The 17,768-nt window shown below is 34.4% G+C and overlaps 1 pseudogene; it reads right to left on the reverse strand.

Moving 5' to 3' along the window:
* Positions 1–518: 518 nt before the first annotated feature.
* LOC123534511 (heat shock 70 kDa protein 12A-like) lies at positions 519–13,543 on the reverse strand (annotated as a pseudogene).
* Positions 13,544–17,768: the final 4,225 nt, after the last annotated feature.

Genomic DNA, 17,768 nt, shown 5'->3' on the forward strand with positions numbered 1-17,768 from the left:
TATAATCGAGTTTATGCCTGATACTACGTATATTCTGGTGTAGAAATGAAAGACAGTCATGATCTGTCTCAGGTCCTGGACTTACCTCGATATCGCCATATAGCATGAGAAGAAACTGTACAATAAGAAAGTAATAGACATTCTCAACTAAAAATACAACTGGAGATATAAATGTAGGTTCTTCCTGTTTTGAGTATGTGACATTACATACTATTAAAACGGTATAAAACGCAAATTTGAAGTTAACTATACTGTGGTACAATTCAGAGATGCCTTCACGACACGCAGTCATTAACAAATAGAACAGTTTTTGTACCCAGTATAACGGTGAATGGACGCGATCTAAAAATATACGTTTTACATAGTTTCTGTCTACGTATATGAAACAGCCCAATGATCGATCGGTAAGAAACTATATCAATCACCTATACGGGTAAAGTACAACACATATACAGAGTACGATCGACCATAGAACTGTATTCAGCATGTATAAATAATCATAGGGACTAAGAGACGGACGCGCACTAGGATCCAGGACAACATACACAACAATATAAAAAACGTAAAAAGATCACGTTTACTAACATTTGCAGAAACAAATTCTAGAGGGATCTTGTTCCTACTGGAGGACAAAATGCTAAAAGTCGCTCTACTAGAGTACCAGAATGTTTAAAAGGTCGGGTACAAATAAGTGAAAAGATTATTATATAAACTGACTGAAAGAGCAGCGGATTTGAAGGCAGGCGGACAAAGTAACAGACAGAAATATGCAGACAGACAGGTAGACAACGAAAACGCACGTACAAACGAACGGCATTGGGGAATTAATGCAGACGAACAGGTAGACAGACGACCGAAAACTTCAACAGATGGACAAACAGCGATGAACATGTACACCTGGACAGACGAACGAAATAAATATGCGCAAACAGACGGACAAACAGCAGATGAGCATTAACATAATTATGTAGACGGTCGTAGAAAATAAAGAAAAACTGTTAGCAAGCAGATAGGTCAAAATATATAGAGTTATGAAGCTGAGAGACGGTTTTTCAGACGAACTGACTGGTAGACATGTATACAGAAACAAAATACAAACAATTAAACGAATTTATCTATAGTCCTAGCAGACGAAACAGATATATTATCGTTTTTGAATGACAACATGATGAAAAAGAGCAATTATATAAACAACTGCAATGTTATATTGCAGTTGAAAAACAAACAAACAAACAAAAACAAACATGGCATACAAGACAATATAGCAAATCATATACAATAAACCTAAATTATGTCATGTAATAATACAGGTAAACTATTCATACATATACAAACATTTTCAATGATATAAACTTTACATAGTTAAAAAAAAAAAAATTCACTATTTTACGTTTTCCGATAATAAACTGAGAATGGTCAGTAATAGAACAACCTTAATAATAATAAGTTGAATTTACGATGCATATTATCAGATTGGCTTCCCTTGAAATGTGTAACGGACAATGGTCAGATAATTATATAAACCCATGTAGCAATACTGAATGATTTGCTTTACTGAAAAACAAGTTGTGTAAGTAATAATTCAACTAAAAAAGTATGATTCGATCAGAAATAGAAATTTAGTGCGGATTTATATCTTTCTTGGACATTTAAAGTGTTTTTATACATAGTAATATAGAATTATCGTCTGCCACAAATTGTAATCGACTGGTAAGATTATAAATTATATACACTTGTATTATATTGCATGCCTTATATAAACATTGGTCAATACCATTAAAGCGAAGGTCACTAAGTAGCACAATGCACTGTTTGTAAACAAACAGGTGACATATGATCTGTCAGTGTTAGAAACTACTCGAAGTGGAATGGTTTTCCTTCGCGGATCGCCCTGATCTGGTCCATATTCGTAATTACGCGACCTCTGACTTCACCAGGCAATAGGACGTAGTTTGTACAACCAGCGACCCAAGTTTTTGTCACTAATATGGTCCTTTGTAGCTGTCTAGCCTCATACCCTATTTGCTCACAAAAATGTGTCAAGTTATCCTGCACGAAAATACCGGCACCAAGATATTTCCTGGCCGCATAAACCCCTTGCCTGGCTTTGGAATTAGTGAACTTAACGATGACTTTTCAGGTCCAGATTATGAAGCTTGGCATGGTCCAGAATTTTACGTTCTACATTTTCGTCAGGTGAGCCAGTGTCTCCCGGTATGCCTGAAATATCCAAGCACATTCGTCTACCGTATTGTTCAAGCTCATCACGTTTTGCCATTTCAGTTTTCAGTTCTGTTTCAAGTTCGGCTACGCTAGACTTCAAAGAGTTTATTTCATCTCTGAGGCTTTGAGTTTCCTGTTTCACTTTCTCTTGGATATCTTGCCTTATTTCATCAAGAACTTCAACTCTGAAGGTGCTTTGAGGTCTCTAACAAGTATAGGTGCAAGTCTAGCACTCAGTTCTGTTATATCCGATTCACTGAATTTTGACATGATTTTAGGAGTTGTGGGTGGGGTATTGCCAGGTGCGTAGTCAGTATAAAATAGTCAGTAGCCTCACTTTTGCTATTGTCTATGTAATCGGAGTTATAAACTGTTGTAGAATTATCAGTTATTTTGTGTTTTTTGCTGGATGGTTTCTGTCCCGGGGAAGATTTTACTCGCTTACGCATTCCCATCAATATGGCGGTATGACCCCCTCCACCTGGCTCAGGTAAAAATCTATTTTATGATTCAGATAAGGTTTTGGGGAATGGCTATACTTATACAGACATAGGTGACTTTATGACGACTCTATCGGCACACAATCTGGCTGTGAATCCCCTCAGGAACCGGTAGAGTTATAAAACGTTTACATTTTCTTTGTTTTGAAAAAAATCACAATCATCTTGTTGACGCATGCGCGCGAAAGTCCAATATTTTGTTACTATACTATATACATAGAGTCTATATACATACATTCCACATAATTATGCAATCTTGTGTGCGTCAAAATAACAAGATACTGTGTCAGTGGCAGTCTGACTACCGACTAGATAATCTTTTTTTTCGAAAAAGTAATTCTGTTATATATAATTCTGACTTCATCAGTCTTGGCTCTGATTATCCCTGTGTTTTAAGAAGACAAGGGACATAACTATACAAAATTTGAATACCTTAGTATTATCTCCTGTGAACAAACACAGGGTCTGAACACAGACTATATCAGTAGGTGTGGGGTACATTCATCAGCTTCAGTGATAGTTGTAGATATATCATGTATATCATTTTCGAACATGCCCCAAAAATGTACTATTTCTCCAGTATGAAAATATGGTTGATATATAGATATCAAATAAAAGTTGTCAGCAATAAAAGACTGTTGTCCATAATTTACTGTATGGACCATGTGACGGCCCTGTGCAGTTTCCATGGAATCTATTTGACACAATTGCAGAAATTCCGGATGTTACAATGCAAGATTTACTACGATTTTTGCATACGTCAAGTCGTCATTATGAGTGCTACTCTTGGAATGCGTGCGTAATGACGTCATGCTAATTTAGATATCAATAGCTTCATAAGTGTCAGACTTTGATGAATTTGTTAACAAGCATTATGAATGAAATAGAATAGCAATCACTGTAAATATAAGATATTCAACGCTGTTTGGTACTATCTATTATGTAATGGTATAATGTCTGTGTTTAAGATGGTCATTATTTCAAAGTGGAATGATACAAATTTGTTTGTCCTTTCTTGAAATAATGTACTGAATTGCAGTATAGCATCTTGGAGCGAAAAGTAAGAGTAATAGTAAGTATTTAACAGAATAGGCGTCTCCGTCTCCTATATCAAAACCAACGATTTCCATCTCTTGTCATTAATCTCCATAACCTTCATTTTTTACTTGAAGTTTCAGTTTTCAATTTTTTTCGCATCAATATACATCTGCATCCATATAAACTAACTTTGTTTACACGGAGAGACTTTCAAATTATAGGATGTTTGAACATCCTAGGAACTCAAATGATGTGAATTTTGCGCCCATGAAATTAAATAATTACAAAGTTTATTACATAATATAAACAAAGACACTCCATATAATTATTATGCACTTATCAGCAGAAAGCTGATTTTACCATTAGTTTTTAAATGTTATCAAACATGCAGTTCTTCATCCAAGAAAATCAACTGATTCATACGTCACGTCGTCTGTTACCTTGTCTACAACTTTCACGACAATTTCTGTCCCGCCAAAAATAAAACTCGTGCCAAATCGATGAGCCCTTCCCAAACTTGTGTCGGTAACAGGGATACTAAACTGTCCAATAAGGTTGCATCCTTTCTCCGTGATAAAATACGGGTTTGTTGCTGATGAAGAATATATCCTGAAGCCCATTGCAGTTTGATCATCAGTAATAGGCGTATGTATTGCTTCTGGTTGTTCTTCGTTAAGTTTGACGGATTGTCCAGCTTTAGCATGAATTTTAAAGAGATCGTAACATCGCAAGTCTCCATTTTCATCAGTTTCCACCCTTCCTTTAGGATGTTTACAGTTGTTGTAGTTGTGGGTAGTTCTTTCTCCATATGTGTACTTGCAGACCCTTTCTGTAATTGCTGTAGGTTCATGGCCGAATATTACGGCTCCTTTTAAGACCGCTAAGCCAGCATCTTCCGGAATGATTATTTTGAGATTTGGAAATTTTGCCTTCAGGCTCTCTTGTAAAATTGGTGATGCTGAAAAGCCCCCGACCATGAGAATAGCTGAACAGCCGAGGACGGAAGTATCCTCTAGTAGAGTGGCAACATGATCGATAATGTTTCGGACAGTTGGCCTAAATAACTCTCTAACTACATCAGCATCTACTCTCAATTTATCGCTCAAGACTTTCACTTTGCCGCCAAAAAGTGACTGTAGGATCAAATCTTTTAAGTCGTTTCCTCTCATTTCATTACAAAGTTTGGAAAGGCTAGCAGGCATACGCAAAGTAACCCTTTCTTGTTTGTCCGAAAATATGTGTCGCTTTTTCATTTCGAATTCGCGGAAGACATCAATGTAGTCATCCATATGTTCCTTCTTGAATTTCAACATAACATCACCACCTGGATTTTTGCCTCCTGCGAATGCAGGATATGTACATATTGACTAATATTATAATTATTACACCACACGTAAGAACAACCCAAATAATCACAAAATCACTAAAGCTATTCATTCCAAGATGGAGCAGAAAATGTCAATTTCCTCATCAAATCACATTTTTATATAAAATAAATGTGTAAGCAATAACACAAAAGTAAAAGTAAAAATTGCATTTATGCTTTGAATTCATTTATATATCACTTGTGAGAATTTCACTCTCGCATATTTAAAGGGAAAACTGCGTGGAAAGCAGAACAATCCATTGAATAATCTTTAAAATGATATTCTTGCGTCTTAATTTTAACTATCTTAATAAGAAATTCGCCCCTAACGGTCAAAAAAGAGCTATACCGTTATTTTCAATACTATACATAGTCCTAATCAAAACTCACTTTTGAATGAAGTATTATTTTACTCTGTCTCCGGTTTAGAAAAGGACATCCTAATTATAATTTTGCTCGCTACTCTTGCGCACTATATCTTTTTACAGTTAATCTAAACAAGTTTCAGTAAGACGTCAAAATTCTCAGATTGTATCTTTCACTTAATTATTGAGAAGTTCAGCTCGAATCTGTCGTTGCGATGCAGTTATAAAAGGTATGGTACCTACCAACAATATTTGTGAGAAACGCTTCATAAGCCTGATCTATTTTTGTTCCTCCCCAGGCTCCTCCACTTGCCTTATGGAGTTCCTTCAGCTCTCCTTTTTTCAGTAACTTCATGAACAGTAATGTCAACAGTTCCGCCTGATCGAATTGCAAAGTAATAAATAGTTAAAATATTTAAATCTTCAATTATATAAACTTTCAACTGTCATCGATATCAAAGCACTAATATCAGAAATGTATTAAGGACAGTGTGTACAAAATACGCAACATTTGAAATTCTATAAGGTAATTATTTATCAATGCGCTAGCTGTACTAACCCCTTTTCTTAATAAGTTTGTTCTAACGAATTGTCACTTTATATTAAATACATTACTTATGTAGTCTATGTAGTCTAGTAATTACAGAGGGGCCTCCATGGCCGAGTGGTTAAGGTCCCTGACTTCAAATCACTTGCCCCTCATCGATGTGGGTTCGAGCCTCACTCTGGGCGTTGAATTCTCCATGTGAGGAAGCCATCCAGCTGGCTTACAGAAGGTCGGTTGTTCTACCCAGGTGCCCGCTCGTGATGAAATAATGCACGGAGGGGCCCCTGGCGTCTTCCACCACCATCAAAACTGGAAAGTCGCCATATGACCTAGCATTGTGTCTGTGCGACGTTAGACCCAACAAAAAAAGTAATTACAGAAATTCAAAATATCTGACGTCCATGCTACATTTTACCAAAGGAATAGTAGTAATGCAGGCATGCAATAAATTATATAGGAACGACCGATATAGACGGTTTAATCTTATACTGTCCGCAGTAATAGTGTTCCTTAATAACGATTTGCACTTGCCTCCGGCGTCAAGCACGAGGTACTTCGTCCCAGCAGAAAACTGAGCAAGGGATGTTTTCTCTCCTTCAGTAGATGATTTCGACACCGGAAGATGTCGGCAGTAAATTGAAGCGGCTTCTGGCTCAAGACAGATTCTCAGTTTCTTTCCTGGTATTCCAGCCTAGTTGGTATAAGCATAGCTTTATATATAAGTCTTTATATAAACATGAACGGTTTTACAACGTAACAGAAGAAGCGCATACATACTATTTAAATTATTCATCTACAAGCTACTTATCCTTGCTATATATGCTATCGTTTTGATTGATATTTACGTTAAGAATTTAACCTTTTGAGCTGCTTCCCTCATGAACTGTTTAGCCGCGTCATTCCATATTGCAGGGACAGTAAGCACCCAGTGTATATCATCAACAGTCAGTCCTGTATCAACTTGCTTGCCCAAAGTTTCCAGGACATCTTTTTTCAGATACTCAATAGAAAGTGCAAAAACCGTCATTGCTGGAAGTTTTTTGCCACTTTCGTCTTCAAGTGTAGCATTTCTTTTCATGCCCTTTATTAATGGAAAATGAAATAATAAGAGTAATATCCTTTTTTTGTTATGTTGTTACAGTATTTTGTCACATGATATACTGAGTTGTGATATATGAAACAAGTAGAGCTGGATAAGTCAAGTTTATTTTCTTGACATCAGTAAGATTGAACTTATATTTTCACGAAAATAGCTTTATCTCATGTTTGACATCGCGGAAGTGTAATAAAGCCATTACATAAAAATGATATTAATACATATGTTACTATATATACATGTAGTAACAAAATTAATAGGTTACTTATCGGCCCGCGCCTAAAACTCGTAATCATAATCCGCCCCGAGAACACTTGCGCGTGAAACCAATGGCCACATAAAACGTCATCATGGTCAGTGCGCTTTCAACATTGCTGGAGAGCGGACGTTGGAGTCGTTAGCAAACCGTTTGTTAGACTTAGATGATCGGTCACTGGTCTGCACGTTAAACTGTTGTTCATCGCAGAATTACGATGTTTGATTTTTTAGTAATAAAACAGGACATGCACATATTTACCTTGGAGCTAGAACAACTATTTAGGGCTAGGCTAAAACGTGATTTTTCGGCGCCATTTGCGTAAAATGTGTGCATTTGACCTTGTTAATAATTGTACATCGGATGAAGATCAGCTTTTGGTATTATTTAAACATGTTATCAGGGATGCAATTTGTTACTGAAATTCTCGCCCATTACGCCTTCTTTACCTTAACGTCGATAGGTCAAGTATTTTACATGATAAAAACTTAATCAATTTCAGTTTTGTTGTTCCGTCAGACTTCAACATACATGTAATAACTTTTACAAAACATGAATAAAATATTCCTTTGTTATCTGCGCAGGATGTCTTTCCTGTACCAATAGCAAATCCTAAAATGACGCCGATTTTGTGAGTAATATTCATAAAAACTTGTATATTTTAGCTTAGTGTGTCATTAAAGTCCGAATTTAAATTGGAAAGAAAACGTAAGTAACCCCTGTATGAAGCAACAGTATATCAGAAGGATGACAACCACAGAATTGAATACAACAGGTCGCGTCCAAGCAGAAAAGCAAGGAGGTTAACTTGTATTTCTCTTATACTTACAAAATACCGCTATACTAAAGCAAAATACACATAATTAAAACTATAGAACTTTTCCGAGAAGTATGATGCAAATAAAATAAGTAAACAACTGTAACATATTTATTAAATGCCCAATATGTACATTCATTTTACAGAAATCGCAAATAATTTAAAGGTGGTATATAATGGTACAACAAAATAAAAGTTAACTTAGTTTATGAGATATTAGAATTTTTTAATGTTTCGACCGGAAAAGCTAAGATGTGATAAAAAATACATTTGTGATTTTCAACTGTGAATTTATTAAACTCGTTGAATAAAATTGAAAACATTCTAGGCAGAGCCTTGCATTTTATTATTTATTCAACTCGTTTAATAAATTCAATATGAAAAGACACTCATGTAATATCCTCTAGTTAATCTCAACATCATCTATCAAATACAAACCTGGTCTTTAAATAACAACATTTTAAATCTTCTGAAGAAAAACCATTGGTCTTGCTCATTGTCTTCAACCTTTTCAGCATATTTACTTTCTGCATCATAGCCAAAGGAGTCAGTTGTTTTTCCATCGGATTTAATCAAAATACAGGTTGGCCCTAGAATATATGTACATTATATTGAGATTTCTTTATAAATTATTTTCTAAACTGACTTGGTTTTTATCATATACATTGATTTTTTCTCATTATTTTTTGGGCTTATACTCAAATGTATCTACAAGAATATAGTACGAGCTTTATCCTTGCACCGTTTAACCAAAGCACCTTTTCTTCTGCGCAGCCGTATTAAGACGTATTATGCTGATGAATTCAAGGACAATGTTCATAAACCGAGCAACGTTTAAAATCAGGCATCCGTTTGGTCAAATAAGCAGCGATAAAAGGCCAAACAAGCTTGTTAATCAAACCTGACATGTAATATGTTTCTTCACCCGAGAGAAAAAAACAGTTGAACCAACAAATCTCAGTTTCAATCCGTACAGGGCCTCCGTAGCCGAGTGGTTAAGGCCGCTGACTTCAGATCAATTGCCCCTCATCGATGTGGGTTCGAGCCTTAACCGGGGCGTTGAATTCTTTATGTGAGGAAGCCATCAAGCTGGCCTATGGAAGGTTGCTGGTTCTACCCAGGTGCCCGCTCGAAATAATGCATTGAGGGACACCTGGGGCCTTCATCCACCCTCACAGCAGGAAAGTCGCCATATGACCTATAATTGTGTTGGTTCTACGTTAAACCCATCAAAAGATGCGTACAGTTATAAAACTTTATTGTCATCATGTAAATACAGAAACATTGACTGAAATTCAGGTATAATTACAATTACTTTCACGTGGTAATATCTGCATCTGAAGATATAGTCTATTTATGAAATTACATAAATGGGGTGTAGTCGTCGCACAGGCGAATGTATCCCTTAAAATACTATAATCTATAGTCATTGGACAAATCAAAAAAATGATAAACGTATCACTTTTTACAGCAAGGTTTCAAATTTAGTGGCATATCAGCAATATTAATTGCCTTTGTTCATTTACAGCCACAATGATATGGTAAAACCAATAATACCTATATATCACTTTGTCAAAATCAAATTCGTGCAAAACCTCGACTCCAATTATTTGACTTTTTTAGTTATAGTAAGTGAAAATCATTAGAACGATAACTATTATTCTTTTTTTAATATTAAGAAAGGTAACTGTCATTAAGTTCTTGGTTTTCATATTTTTGAACAATAACTTTTTATCAAAAGTTTAATATTAAATGATATTTTATACGATATTTAAGAATGAACGGATGAGGAAACACATACGTAATGATGTGTTCGAAACGATATCGAATAAAAAGTATAATCATACTCTTGGAACTTTCATTTATATAAATTATAACAAACATGATCAATTAACACTTCTGTTCTCAAAACCAATATCCAACACAGCCCTCCAAAGTAAATCACAATCTATAGCAATGCATTTATATAATTATGTTTTATTATATACCTATATAGATTCTATCAAAACTACAGCTTTTATTTCAAAAGTAAATATGACCAGGCAGAAAAAAAGTCCGTATTGTACCTTTTCTATTGTATGTTTCCTGACTACTTTTATTTAATATGCATGACCTGACAAATATGCAAAAAACGCACACAAAAACTTCTAACATCGACACACATGAAAGATTTCGCTCGGAAACAAAACAATAAACAAAAAAGGTGGATGTATATAATAAAGGATCATTATAACAGTAGCTAGATCTGGTTTCTTTTTTGCATTCGTTCTTGTGCATTTTGCAAGGACGGATTACACTCGTGAGATCCGATCTAGCAAATTCCTCTCGAGCCGAATACAGCATCCCAGATCGAGCTATTATTATAATAACCCTATTTTGTCTTTAACATATTCACAAAAAATCACTCACTCATGATCAACAGTTACAGGAAAATGTATCTAACAATTATCCCTGTCAGTTGAATCCCTTGCACATGTAACGGTAAGGGAAGACATGGTATATAGACGTCGATTAATTTTTCATACCTTTTTGTGAGACTAAAGTTCCACCTTGCCAGTTCTTTGAAGACACTTTAATAGGATCCCTCTCATATTCATGTCTGAATGAAAACGCCCAACCCGAGTACGTTGTCCCGAAATCTATGGCTACTACAACTAATGGATCCATCCGTCTGTAAAGTAATACAAAAACATATCACGATCAACCTGTGTGAAGCACTAGGCAAATTTGCGAAGGCTGATTTACATGTTTCACTAGAGTAAATCTTAAGTTTATGTAGACTAAGTCATTTTCTCAATGCATCCTGCAACGCCCTAATATCAGGCCAGCATGTATTATTATATTTTGTACCAACGTTTGAAACAAGAAACACAACTGCGGATGTCTCTAAATTATTTTTGTACTTGTAGCATGTGTAAATGTTGAGTTCTGCTCAACCCGAGGCTAGAGGGCTTGGACGGTAGCATACATTTCCACTACCGTCCATGAAACATTTTCGGTTTTGTCGTGTTGAGCGACCTGTGGAGTTTCTACTTTTTCTATTTTATCTATTTTGCATTTTACATAAACATATATGCTTTACGAAAATCTTCTTGGATCAAGTTTTTTCAAATGTTTAGATGTAGCGTTTTAAAATCCTTAAGTGTTTCTAGGGATGGGTTCCTTCAAACCTATCAGGACTAATTAATAATTATTACAGTTTTAAAACTTACTTCCTTTTTTGTTATGTTTTGTTTCTATCACGTGTCAAAAAGGTCATAGTACTGTAAGATATTATATACCGGGAGTCATTGTTATAGAAAAACATTATATATTAGGCTGTATAAGAAATATGATCTCCTTCCTTTTCTGACGAAGTTATATCTTTTCCACGTAATTATACACGGACAAAAGAATTCCAAAACCTGTTTATGTAAAATCTATTTATATTCAATACAAAATATAGATTTAAGGAATAGACGTTGTGGATAATTGCTTATTTTATCGGGGAACCATACGCCGTTTTTCACGGAATTGCACTATGTGCATCATTGAAGGCCGTATGAATACATCTGCGGATGACTCTAATTTATATTCTGGTACTTACACATGTGTAAATGTTGCGTTCTGCTCAACCTGGGGCTAGAAAGCGTGGACGATAGCTTGCATTCCACTGCCGTCCGCGAACAGGCTGAACAGGCTCAGTCAAACCGAGCCTGCAACATTATCGTTTATGTCTCGTTGGGCGACCTGTGGTTTTCCACTTTTTATTTTACATGTCTATAATATGTACAAAGTGGCAAAAGAACAAATATTAATAGATACTATACGGTAATCAATGGAATGGAATTTTAGTCTATCCGTCTCTGTGTGGTCACTCTTACTCCGCAAGTAATTTACAGCTTCACCGGGCAAACAAAGTCTTAAAGGACATTGTCTTCTATCAGTTCGGAAAATTAAGGGAAATCCGTTTCGTTGCAGTTCATCTTATCTTCTAGAAATCAACAAAGCATAGATTATTGGGGTTACCTTTGTTAAATTATTTACCTTTGTATAATTTTCTTTAAATTCAAACTTGTCACACATATAGACTTCAAATTAACTTTTATGTGGGAGATTTATCCGAGAACAATAACATTTTTGTTGTATTTTTGGCATTTGTATCCAATAATCTTCAAAGTATCTAAAATCTTTAATTTTTTGTAAAGTAATTTGTTATTCTTCTACACCTCCCTTGACATTTTAAACAGTTCTGATTAAGTATCCTATATGTATGCAATATAGCTTAAATATTAAACGTAGTGATATGTTATCGTTTCACTTGACATGGATGCTGTCTATGAGCAAACTATGGATACGTAGTACATTAGCTGTTATCTTTATAAAAAAAACGAAGAGCCTTTTGAAGCGTTAAACGCAACCAAGGAAACAATAGCAGACTCGGTTCATGAAAGGAAATGAAATGCTCTATGATCCCTTATGACCAGAAAATGTAACAACACGTTCCACGAATGGGGAACTTTCTGCAGCCAAATATTTAAGTGAGTTTATAAATCCGCAAAATAGATCTAATACTTATTAAGTATAAATTATAAATTATGATACTAAGACACTTCTGCATATGAGGCTGGTAGTTTAATTTCCTTCCAATTTGTATCATATCTATACCTATGAATAACTCTTTCGTTCGATCATCCGATAAGATACTTCTCTACTGGCTATGGATCCGGGCACACGGTAATAGTTTACCTGACAGTTTGGTGCATTGTTCTGCAGCAAGCATACACGTGCACTCATAGCCATTGTTTGATTGTTTGGGTTTTTTTTTTTTTTTTTTTGCTGTTTACAAAACCTGTTCAATGATCGTCCCTTTTTAGTACATTAACACTATATTTTCAAAACTAAGTAATATAATGAACAGAAATATCAATTCAATGAAAGGCCAACATAATTTCGTTTTCAATAAATAGCAGAGAAATCGACCTGAAACCCGTGCAATTTTGCTCAGAACTCCGTTACCAATGCTCGTTCGAATTGCCACACAAAACAATAAAGAAATAATGTAAATCTTAAATAGTAGTCAGCTTTTACTTTAATTATAATACTAGATGAGACTCCTACTGAAAATATTCTTTACAAAAATTAAATAACCTTCAAATGAAACTCTTCTAATTAGAAAAAATAGTATATATAATATATGATCATGATTATATTAAGAGATTATGAAAATGTCATATTTACATTTTTCCTTTATTCACAAAATTTTCTCCGGCTCAACGCTACAAACCCCACAGCGATCATTCAAAGGGCGCATGCGTTATTTGATTTATTAATCATTTAAACATGAAAGAATTCCACGAAACTAAAAATGATTTAACTTCCTTTTTCCAGTTACAGATTTGGTTGATTATATATCATGTATACACAGTTGGACTGCATGTTGTGACAGGCAGTATCAATATATTTATCGGGACTCAATAAACTTTTTAATGTCAATATAATTATGCACAATTATCATTGACATTTTTTTTTTAACTAGTTGAAATAACTTTCTGCACAGAGGTATTCAATACCTTTTTGAATATCGGAGTATAAAGTATATTCTACTAAGCCTGTGTATAACGACTCTTTTCATTTAGGAAAATATTTGTTATTATATGCAGGCGGTCTTTATTCACAGTTGTTTATATTAATCTTTGCACGTGTTTAACTGTACAGAATTGTCTTTGTTTAGCCACACAATATGTTTAAGGCGGTCATGCAGTTTTTTTTAAAAAAAAGAATTGTTATCAGCATAACCAGTTGATGTTACAAACTATATGTCCGTAGTATTTATATCGTAGTGCAGCACTGTAATTTAATACCCTAGCGTATTTATACATGAAGAAAAACTAACTCAAAGCAAAGCAAGAATGAGGTTATATACCATAAGGGTCTAACAGCTTAAATTATATTCAAATAACATTTAAAGATGTAGTATACCCAAACAGGAATGTGGTTCTGGCCAAACTCTGGTCCAAAATAATAAATTATTGAAAATATAAAAAAAAAAGAATTAAAGAAAATGCTTATAAAAGGTAGTTTAAGTCTTAACTGTGATAAAGTAACCAAAACAACTCATTGAATACTTATGTTTTCTACATCGTGTGGACGCCTATAGACCATAGTGTGTATAGACCCGTAGTTGGTTGAATTAAATATGGATTTGTTAAGGTCGTACTTAATGCGTTTTGTGTAGAAGTCAGATTATATCACTCTATACCCAAAAAAATCAATAAATTAGACATCATGCCTTAAACTTAAAATTGAAACAATAAAAGGAAAGCATGATGAACTGCAAGCGCCTGTATACACAGGGGCTGTACTAGGTCACACGAGGAAAGGTTGGAAGACGAGTAAAGTGTCGTTTTGATGATATGTATAATATGATATTCTTCATTTGTAATAAGCCATTTATGGCCCATGAACAAAGCATCAATATACAACGTACAGAAAACATTGGTAATATAGGGAGACACATTATGCACTATATATAATACAACACAAATCTAGCATTTGTGAGAGAGACAAATTTACATATGAATCAAACTACTTGTGTTTAGACATCTCATATTAAACCGCCTCGGTAGTCTAGTGGTAGAGCGTCCGCTTCGATTGCGGGAGGTCGTGGGTTCGATCCCCGGCCGCGTCATACCAGAGACGTAAAAACTGGTTGGCGCTCAGCATTAAGAGGGTAGTGCTAAGACTGGTCAGCCCGGTGTTAGTATAATGTGACTGGGTGGGGTATCATGTCACGTGTCTACGGCGTGATATTCTAGTGAGGCAGCACTATAAAGTTGGGCATTGTGCTCACTGCTACAAGTAGACACCGTCGTTTATATGACTAAAAAATTGTTGAAAAAGACGTTAAACCCGAACACACACACACACACACACGCACACACATTATTCGTTAATTTTATAGCATTAAAACTTGGCAATTTTTACAATTAATCTTCTCCGGTATTATTGAAATTTAAATATTAGAGAACACATTTCTTCTTTCAAACGCCTTATAAACATATGTTGATAGTTTTGGTACTTCATATTCATTTGTAGAATTCATGAACTCAGTAAATTTAACATAATTTGGCAAATTCCAGAAATATTTCTTAATGTATTGTTACCTTAAATCTAAATAAAGTGAGCATTCTATGACAAAATGAAATTCGTCTTCAAAAGACTTACATATTATACATTTTCTATTATCAAATGGAGTTCTTTGAGGCTTTTTCCATCTACCACATTTTACTTCAAGTCTATGAGATGACATTCTTAATTTTAATAATGCAATACGATATTTAGTAACATTTGTAATATTCAAATACGGTTTAAATTAAAAAAATGCAATAGATCTATAAAACAGAGCTCTGGACGATTCATTTAAACTTGCTTGCCAATCTTGTACAAAATTATCTGTTAAACGTTTATTTACAATTGAAAGAAAAATGTTTACATCTCCAACGTAGAAACCAAGTTTTGATAATAAGTCACCCAGTTTGGCCTGTTTGGATAAACATCTGAATCTGTTATTAAATCTTATATGCAACTTTTATACAAATGTATATTTGAGCAAATTTTCAACCAATATCTAATAATAGATAAAAAAACAAAAAACTTCTAAACATAAATAGAATTCTACCAGTTTCTCCATATACAAAAGTGTTCTGAGTGCATAATTTCACACCTAGAATGCGTTTCATGTGTACTCGTTCTATTTATAAGCCTTTATTAAAGCCCCAGACTTCTGAGGAGTAGTTTAGAATCGGTGCTATTAATTTATCAAATAGTTCTAACAAAAAATTTGGTGCGAAAGGGGTAAATCTATTATATGTATTTATTAAGCTGAAATATTGCCTTTAGAGCTTGTCCCAATAGCATATTATCAGTTTCATTGTAAGCTCCTCCGCTCGTGAATATAACACCTAGATATTTAAACTTTGTTACTATTTCTAATTGGGTATTATTGTAATAAACTTGTAAGTTTTGTGGAAGCCTACCACCTCTTCTAAACACCATTATTTCTGTTTTCTGGGTATTTACAGACAGTTTCCAATTGAAACAATAATCTGCTAAAACATTAAGCGAGCGCCGCAGGCCATCAGCTGTTTTTGAAAATAAAATTATGTCGTCTGCACTTCTACTAATGTCAATAAATGTATCGTATTGTTACGTAACTTGGTAACGGTTGGAATGAAGTTCTTAATGTTGTGACATTCATGAGAAATGAAAATGAATTATTTTGTCTAATTATGTTTTACGATCTCGACCTACTACCGAGACATGCAAAACTGAATCATCTACTGAACTGAGACGATATGACAAATTCATTTTTTAAAAAGAGAAAGAGATTTTTGGTTCATGTACGTGCGCTCATGCTATGATTGGTGTATTTCATATAATTAGGTGTTTCATTCTGCTCAAATTTCGTCCAAAACGTGCAAAAAAAATTGTAAAGAGAGCTGTACCAAAACTCTGTTGGTGATGGTTAGATCTAATGATTGTCTTTCTATTCCTTTTACACAAAACTATATATACAAACTGCCGAAGTAATTGACTTACCTTTAATAGTCACAGCCGTTATAAAAAGTACAAAGGCAGACATTTATCGTCATCAAACCGGTATTTTATTAAGCTTCCAACCATTTCTCCTGTCACCATGTTGAGCCACTACAGTAAATATTTATGTATAACACATGCAGTTTTGTTATTAGTTTTAGCAAAATTTTGTACAATGTAAAATCGCACTTAAAATATTTATTATACTACTCAAATATAGGTTACAGAATTGTTTCCGTCTTTCGTGCGAGCTGTACTAATTTTTATTAAATGGCCTGCAAATGAAAAGTTTCTAGTATGAGTAAATATGTTATTGACATTTAATATGAAATACATAGAGGATATTTGTTTGTTTGCAGTGAGATATCGAAATATATCATCACCGATAAGGGAGACAATTGAATATCTTCACGAAGGCGGAGCCTGAGTGAAAATATCAGAATTGTCTCCCTTATATCGAAATATATCATCACCGATAAGGAAGACAATTGAATATCTTCACGAAGGCGGAGCCTTCGTGAAAATATCAGAATTGTCTCCCTTATCGGTGATGATATATTTCGATATCTCACTGCAAACAAACAAATTTTATTTTTATTTTATGCTAGTTTGTGAAGATCAACGAATTTTCTGTTTATTATGTGCATAAATGTTCATATAAATACAATATTTTATGACGAAATTCGGATTTATTTAAGCTACCGTATTACATATGATACATCCGCTAAATTACCATGGACACTAAGGCACATTAATATCGAATATTGGTGAGTAGGTTCATTAAATCAACACGACGCCATTTTGTTTTTAAAAACAAAAACTGCATTTAAATATTTTGTGTAAAAATACACAGTCCGCGGCTAACAGAGACATTGACAAATGCCGGTGTAGTTAAGTAGAAGCATATTTAAACCTTTTCGGGTCAATCCGTCAGTTCGTTGAATAACCGGAAGCTTGCTTTGTTTACCAAAACACACGCTGAA

The sequence above is a fragment of the Mercenaria mercenaria genome, chromosome 12 (assembly GCF_021730395.1).
Source record: "Mercenaria mercenaria strain notata chromosome 12, MADL_Memer_1, whole genome shotgun sequence".
Classification (NCBI taxonomy): domain Eukaryota; kingdom Metazoa; phylum Mollusca; class Bivalvia; order Venerida; family Veneridae; genus Mercenaria; species Mercenaria mercenaria.